General features: G+C 36.5%; 1 protein-coding gene across 1 annotated transcript in view; it reads right to left on the reverse strand.

Annotated features, from left to right (window-relative positions):
• LOC124242337 (protein FAM205C-like) overlaps positions 1-7843 on the reverse strand; it is a 34255-nt gene extending 26412 nt beyond the window's left edge. The window contains exon 1 of the mRNA XM_046667281.1: positions 7743-7843. The gene's annotated coding sequence lies outside the window, so the exon portion shown is untranslated. The remainder of the gene's footprint in view (positions 1-7742) is intronic.
• Between the last annotated feature and the right edge of the window lie 327 nt (positions 7844-8170).

Raw genomic sequence — 8170 nt, forward strand, 5'->3', positions numbered from 1 at the left:
AGATATCCAAGAGGGAATTGGGCAACAAAAATGAAAGTACAGTGACTGATGTCGGCATCATGGTGGAGTGAGTTGTTCCCTTTGTCTCTCCCCTCTAAGTTACAACTAAATGGGCGTTTCATTAACCAGCAGAGGAGTCTCGGCACAGGACAACAGGACATCTGAGAGAATCATGCAGCCATGCATCTGAAGGTGGGAGGACTTGATCCCCGGGAGGCAGTGGAATTAGGTGAGCACTCCCCTCCCCATCCCTGGTGGCAGCAAGCCAGGTTGTGGATCCTCACACAGTGTTGGGTGCAAATGTAAGAGGAGGCAGGGGCAGCCTGGCCTGCGCAAACTCTTTCAGAGTGGTAGCCTGGCCTGTGGGAGCAGCCACTGTGCTGTGGCAGCCCTGCCCATGGGAATACTCCCAACTGAGTCATGAAGCTCAGCCCCAGTGTAAGTGAACCTCCCACCTAGTGCAGCAGCTCAGCTGGTCCCCTGCTGAGCACAGTGGCCCTGCTCATGCAAGAGTGACACACCTGCAGAGCACAGAGGCTTTGCCTATGGTGTGCAATCTGCCTGCTCAGCACAGAGGTCCTGCCCACATGAGCGCAATCTACAGAGCAGCTGTGGCCAACCCTCACAAACACAGAGCAGCTCTCCCTGCACAACTTCCAGCAGAGGGGGCAGGATCAGAAAACACAGCTCCTGCTCCCTCCCAGTGGTAGCAGGTGGAATCTGAGACCTGATACTACCACAAATGTACTGGCAAAGGATCAATTCTTCAAACATCATGAAGAACTATAGTAACACTTCAGAGCAGAAGGACAATGACAAGTCTCCAAAAACAATCCTGAAGTCACAGGAGTTTACAAACTAAATGACAGAGAATTCAAAATAGTTTTCATAAGGAAACTCAATGTGTTACAAGAAAACTCAGAAAGACAGTTCAATGAGCTCAGGAATAAAATTAATGAGCAGAAGGAATACTTCACCAAAGAGACTTACACTCTAAAAAACAAAAAACCAAACAGAAATTCAGGATATGAAGAACACAATTAATGAGATAAAAAATACTCTAGAAATCATAAAAAATAGAGCTGATATTATGAAGGACAGAATTAGTGACTTAGAGAACAGAAACATAGACATGCTTCAGGTAGAGGAGGAGAGAGAACTAAGATTTTTTTAAAAAAAATTAAGAAATCCTTTGAGAAATATCCAACTCAATTAGGAAAAGAAATATCAATATTATAGGTATTCCAGAGGGGGAAGAGAGAGAGAAAGGAGCAGAGAGCTTGTTCAAAGAAATAATAGCTAAGAACTTCCCAAACCTGGGGAAAGAATTAGACGTATAAGTACATGAAACCAATAGAACTCCTAATTACATCATTGCAAAAAGACCTTCTCCAAAGTATACACTATTAAAACTGGCAAAAGTCAATTACAAAGAAAAAATATTAAGGGCAGCAAGGTAGAAGAAAATAAGCTACAAAGGAATCCTTATCAGACTTTCAGTGGATTTCTCAGCAGAAACCTTACAGGCTAGGAGAGAATGGAATGATATATTCAAAATATTGAAAGACATACACTTTCAGCCAAGAATACTCTATTCAGCAAAACTATCCTTCAGATATGATAGAGAAATAAAAGCCTTCCTGGATAAACAAAAGCTGAGGGAGTTCATTGCCACTAGACATCCTTTATAAGAAATGATAGCAGAAACCCTCCTACCTGCAACAAAAATGCAAAGGTTTACAAAGCTTTGAGCAGGGAGATAGATAGACAAAATAAAAAAAATGCAGCTATCTATTGGAAGAGGTTAGCAAACAATTATAACAAAAAAGATAAATGGAAGGAAAGGATCAAAAATAATTATAAACACTTAAATTTAGTCACAAACTCACAACACAAAAAAGAATAATTTGTGCCAACAATAACTCAGAAGGGGAAGAGGAAAGAGATGGAATCTACTTAGGCTAATGGAGATAAGAGGCTATCAGAAAATGGACTATCTCATCTATGAGATATTTTGTACAAACCTCATGGTAACCACTAAAAAAGAAAATCAGAGCAGAATTACAAATCATAAATAAAGAGAAAACAGAAAATCATCATTGAAACCCACCAAACTGAAATGGCAGTCAGAAAACAAGGGAAGAGAAACAATGGAAATATAGAACACCCAGAAAACAAGAGATAAAATGGCAGTATTAAGACCTAATATATTGATAATCACTCTAAATGTGAATGGATTGAATTCTCCAATCCAAAGACACAGAGTGGCTGGATGGATTAAAAAACAAGACCCAACAATATGCTGCCTCCAGGAAACACATCTCAGCTCTAAAGACAAACTTAGGCTTAGAGTGAAGGGATGGAAGATGATACCGCAAGCAAATGGCAAGCAGCAGAGCGCAGGTGTTGCCATACTTATATCAGACAAAGTGGACTTCAAGATAAAAAAGACAATGAGAGACAAAGAACGGCACTAGATAATGACAAAAGGGACATTTCACCAAAAGGACATAACAGTTATGAATATATTGCACCTAACACAGGAGCACTAAAGTTTATAAAGCAGCTACTAATAGACTTAAAGGGAGAAATTGACAGCAACAAAATAGTAGAGGAACTCAACAACCCACTTACATCAATGGATAGATCATCCAGACAGGAGGTCAATATGGAAACGGTGGCCTTAAATGAAACACTAGACCAAATGGACTTATTAGGTATAATACATTCCATCCAAAAACAGAAGACACATTCTTCTCAAGTGCACACGAAACAAGGCAAGCCTCAAAAAAGTTAAGAAGATTGAAATCATATCAAGCATCTTTTCTGACCACAATGCTAAGAAACTAGAAATCAATTACAAGAAAAAAGCTGGGAAAGGCACAAATATGTGGAGACTAAACAATATGCTACTGAACAACCATTGGATCAGTGATAAAATCCAAGGAGAAATAAAAAAATACCTGGAGACAAATGAAAATGAAAACACAATATACGAACTCTTATGGGATACAGCAAAAGTGGTCCTAGGAGGGAAATTTATAGCAGTACAGGCTTACCTCAACAGACAAGAAAAATCTCAAATAAGTAATCTTAAACTACACCTAATAGAAATAGAAAAAGAAGAACAAATAAAGCCCAAAGTCAGCAGAAGGAGAGAAATAATAAAAATTAGAGCAGAAATAAATGAAATGGAAACTAAAAAAACAATAGTAGGATTGATGAAACTATAAGCTGGTTATTTGAGAAGATAAACAAAACTGACAAGCCCATGGCCAGACTCACTAAGAAAAAAAAATAGAGAAGACTCAAATATATAAAATTAAAAATGAAAGAGGAGAAATTACAGTGGATCCCACAGAAATACAAAGGATTTAAGATAATACTATGAAAAACTATATGCTGACAAATTGGATAACCTAGAAGAAATGGATAAATTCTTAGACTCATACAACTTTCCAAAACTGAATCAAGAAGAAACAGAGAATTTGAATAGACCAATCACAAGTAAAGACATAGAAACAGCAATCAAAAACCTCCTGAAAAACAAAAGTCCAGGACAAGCTGGCTTCTCTGGAGTATTCTACCAAATATTCAAAGAGTTAATATCTATCCTTCTCAAACTAGTCCAAAAAACTTGAGGAAGACAGAATGCTTCCTAACTCATTCTATGAAGCCAATATTACCCTGATACCAAAACCAGACAAGGACAACACAAAGAAGAAAAATTACAGGCAAATATCACTGATAAACATAGATGCAAAAATCCTCAATAGAATATTGGCAAATTGAATACAGCAATACATTAAAAGAATCATACACCATGACTGAGAAATACATTAAAAGGATCATACACCATGACCAAGTGGGATTTATACCAGGGATGCAGGGATGGTTCAACACCTGCAAATCAATCAATGTGATATACCACATTAACAATATGAGGAAAGAAAATCACACGATCATCTCTATAGATGCAGAGAAACCATATGACAAGATCCAACATGCATTTATGATCAAAACCATCAATAAAATGGGCATAGAAGGAAAGTACCTCAACATAATAAAAGTCATATATGACAAACTCACAGCCAACATCATACTTAATGGTGAAAAACTGAAAGACATCCCTCTGAGAACAGGAACAAGACAAGGGTGCCCACTCTTTCCACTCTTATTCAACATAGTACAGAGGTTTTGGCCAGAGCAATTGGGCAGAAAAAGAAATAAAATGTATCCAAACTGGAAAGGAAGAAGGAAAACTCTCGACGTTTGCACATGACATGATTCTCTATATAGAAAACCCTAAAGAATCCACTAGAAAACTATTAGGAATAATCAAGAACCACAGCAAACTTGCAGGGTACAAAATCAACTTAGAAAAATCAGTTCATTTTTATACACTAGTAATGAACTATCAGAAAGAGAAGTCAATGATATAATCCCTTTTACAGCTGCAACAAAAGGAATAAAATATCTAGGAATAAATTTATCCAAGGAGATGAAAGACTGATACACTGAAAACTATAAGACATTATTGAAAGAAATAGAGGAAGACATAAAGAAATGGAACAATATTCCATGCTCATGGATTGGAATAATAAAAATAGTCAAAATGTCCATATTACCTAAAGCAATCTACAGATTCATGAAATCCCAATCAGAATCCCAAAGACATTCTTCATGGAAATAAAACAAAGAATCCTAGAATTTATATGGAATAACAAAGATCCAAATAGCGAAAGCAATCCTGAGAAAAAAGGACAAAGCTGGAGTTATCACAATTCCTGACTTCAAAATATACTACAAAGCTATAGTAATCAAAACAGCATTGCACTGGTATAAAAACAGACACACAGATCAAGTGAACAAAATTGAAAGCCCAGAAATAAAACCACACATCGATGAACAGCTAATCTTTGACAAAGAAGCCAAGAACAGACAATGGAGAAAGGAAAGTCTCTTCAATAAATGGTGCTGGGAAAACTGGACATCCACATGCAAAAGAATGAAAGTATACCATTATCTTTCACCATACACAAAAATTAATTGAAAATGGATTAAAGACTTGAATGTAAGACCTGAAACTATAAAAATCCTGGAATAAAATATAGGCAGTACACTATTTGACATTGGTCTTAGCAGCATCTTTTTGAACACCTGTCTACTCAGGCAAGGGAAACAAACAAAATGAACAAATGGTACTACATTGGACTAAAAAGCTTTTGCAAGGCAGAGGAAACCAGGAACAAAAGGAAAAGACAACTCACCAACTGGGAGAAAATACTTGCAAATCATATATCTGACAAGGGGTTAATTTCCAAAGTATATAAAGAAATCATACAACTCAACAACAAAAAGTGAACAACCTGATCAAAAAATGGGCAGAGGACCTGAACAGACATTTTTCCAACGATGATATACAGATGGCCAACAGGCACATGAAAAGATGTTCAACATCACTAATCACTAGGGAAATGCAATCAAAACTACTATGAGATATCACCTGTCAGAATGGCTATAATTACCAAGACAAAAAATAACAAACGTTGGAAAGGATGTGGAAAAAAGGGAGCCGTCAGACACTGCTGGTAGGAATGCAAACTTGTGCAGCCACTATGGAAAACGGTATGGAGATTTCTCAAAAAATTAAACATAGAAATACCATACAATTCAGCTACCCTACTACTGGGTATTTATCCAAAGAACTTGAAATCAATGATCCAAAGAGACTTATGCACCCCTATGTTCACTGCAGCATTATTCACAGCCAAGATATGGAAGCAACCCAAGTGCCCATCAACTGATGAATGGATAAAGAAGATGTGGTATATATATCCAATGGAATACTACTCAGCCATAAAAAAGACAAAATCGTCCATTTGAAATCACATGGATAGACCTTGAGGGTATTATGTTAAGTGAAATAAACCAGACAGAGAAAGACAAATATAATATGATTTCACTCATATGTGGAAGCTAAACAAACACATGGATAAAGAGAACAGATTAGTGGTTACCAGAGGGGAAGGGGTAGGGGGTGGGGAAAAGGGGTAAAAGAGCACATATGTACGGTGACAGATAAAAACTAGACTATTGTGCTCGCTTCGGTAGCACATATACTAAAAACTAGAATATTGGTGGTGAGCATGATGTAGCCTATGCAGAAACTGATATATAATAACGTGCACCTGAAATTACATAGTTATAAACCATTATGACTAATAAATTCTTTAAATCAATAAAATAATTTAAAAATCAAAGTACAGCAAAGAATCAGAAAGTGATAATGCTGGAGGTGAAATTTGAATCTATCGTAAATGGAGTTATAGAAGAAACAGCTGACCATGGATGACACTCACTATTCAAGAGACCCTAGATATGCAGTGAGAGGAGTGCAGTGACGATGAATTTATCAACATAAATGAGGAAAGGATGACTATGTCCCAGAGGAAGTGATGCCAGCAAAATACTTCACATTAAAGTGACTCTCAGAGATATGTCATGACATTGAAAGCATAAGGGATAAAATGTTGGAAGCTGATCCAAACTTAGAAAGGAGTATGGTAATTTGTAAAGGGATAGAAAAGATGCTCACTCTGTACCGTTCTAGTTACATTATAAGAAGGCCAGCACTATTCAAATCATTCTAGGGAAGTTTGTGTGTTTTTTTTTGGTAGAAAGTGTTTTATTAAATCTCAGCGAGACAGCTCAAAGGGCGTGTGAGAAGATTATCTTCACTCTTACACTATGGAACCTTCTTAAAAGTTAGTTTTTCAAAGAGAAATACATACTTTCCATGTATGTGGAAAATAATATTGCAGAAAGAAACATCCTTCTTTCTTATATAAATTACTTCATAACTTTGAAAAATTTAAAATATCACTGAATAGTTTGACTTAAAAACTCAGAAGCTTTTGAATACTAGAGTATTCATGAACAAAAATCATGGGGGATTTTTTGTTTAATCAAGTTATTAAAGTACTCACTCCCATAAAATTCCTCAGTGTTAAAAAAAAAGATATAAAATACATCTTCCAAAGTGTCTCCTGTAAGTAGGAAAGACCAATCTGTATGCCTTGAGACATCAGTTAAGAATTTAGAGACAGAGGAAAGGAAAATCCTTAGCAGTGGTGTCTTGGTAAATTTTCTTTAATAATAAAACAAAAAAGCACTTTAAGTCTCAATATTCCCAATTACAGTGTACTAAATATTTGTTTTAATACTTTTTTCATTTCTCTATTCATTATTACTGACAATAAGAGACTTTTTAATGTTTTGACAAAAAAATTTTAAAGGCCACTAAACAGTGGTAATTTTTCCCATTGATTATTAAGGTCACTTTGCACGGATTCAGCTTGCACGGTCCCACTCTATTGTGCAGAGTACACTGAATTACCTCAAGACTCGTTTACATTGATCAGACCAGGAGTTTCATGTGTGCTTTGCCAAACTCTGGGTTCCAGCAAAGTGTTCCAGAGCTTACAAACATTTTTGGATTTAATTTCATTTTTAAAATGCAGGTTAACTTGTTTTTAAATTAATAGACCATTTCTTAGAAGTTTTAGATTTACAGAAAAATTGAGCAGACAGTGCTGAAAGTTCCCATTTACCTCCTTCCCTCTCCTGCCTTCCCGAGCACCGTTTCCCATATTATTAATTATTATTGTGTTAGTATGGCACATTGTTACAATTAATGAACCAATATTAATACATTGTCACCAATAAAGTCCACATTTTACCCAGATTTCCGTAGTCTTCACCTGGCAGCTCCTTTTGTTTCTGGACCCATCAGGACACACACCACGCTCAGCTGTCCTGTCTCCCTGGGCTCCTCTTGGCTGTGACAGTTTCTTGGGCTCTGCTGTTTTGAGGAGCACTGGTCAGGGATATTGGAAGACGCTCCTCCACTGGAATTTGTCTGGTGTTTTTCTCACAATTAGACTGGGGTTATGGGATTTGGGGAGGAAGATGACACAGGTAAAGTGCCATTTTCATTGCATAGTAACTTTTTTTTAAGTGAAGACACAATAGCATACACCTTCTACTAACTTGTAACACACTGGAAATCTACCAATTATGAAGTTTTACAAAAATTGGAACAAAGCATCTCTTCTGATATGTGTTTGAAGAAAACCTTCAGATTGCAAGACAGTAGATAAAAATAAAT

This window comes from Equus quagga, chromosome 1, assembly GCF_021613505.1.
Source record: "Equus quagga isolate Etosha38 chromosome 1, UCLA_HA_Equagga_1.0, whole genome shotgun sequence".
NCBI lineage: Eukaryota > Metazoa > Chordata > Mammalia > Perissodactyla > Equidae > Equus > Equus quagga.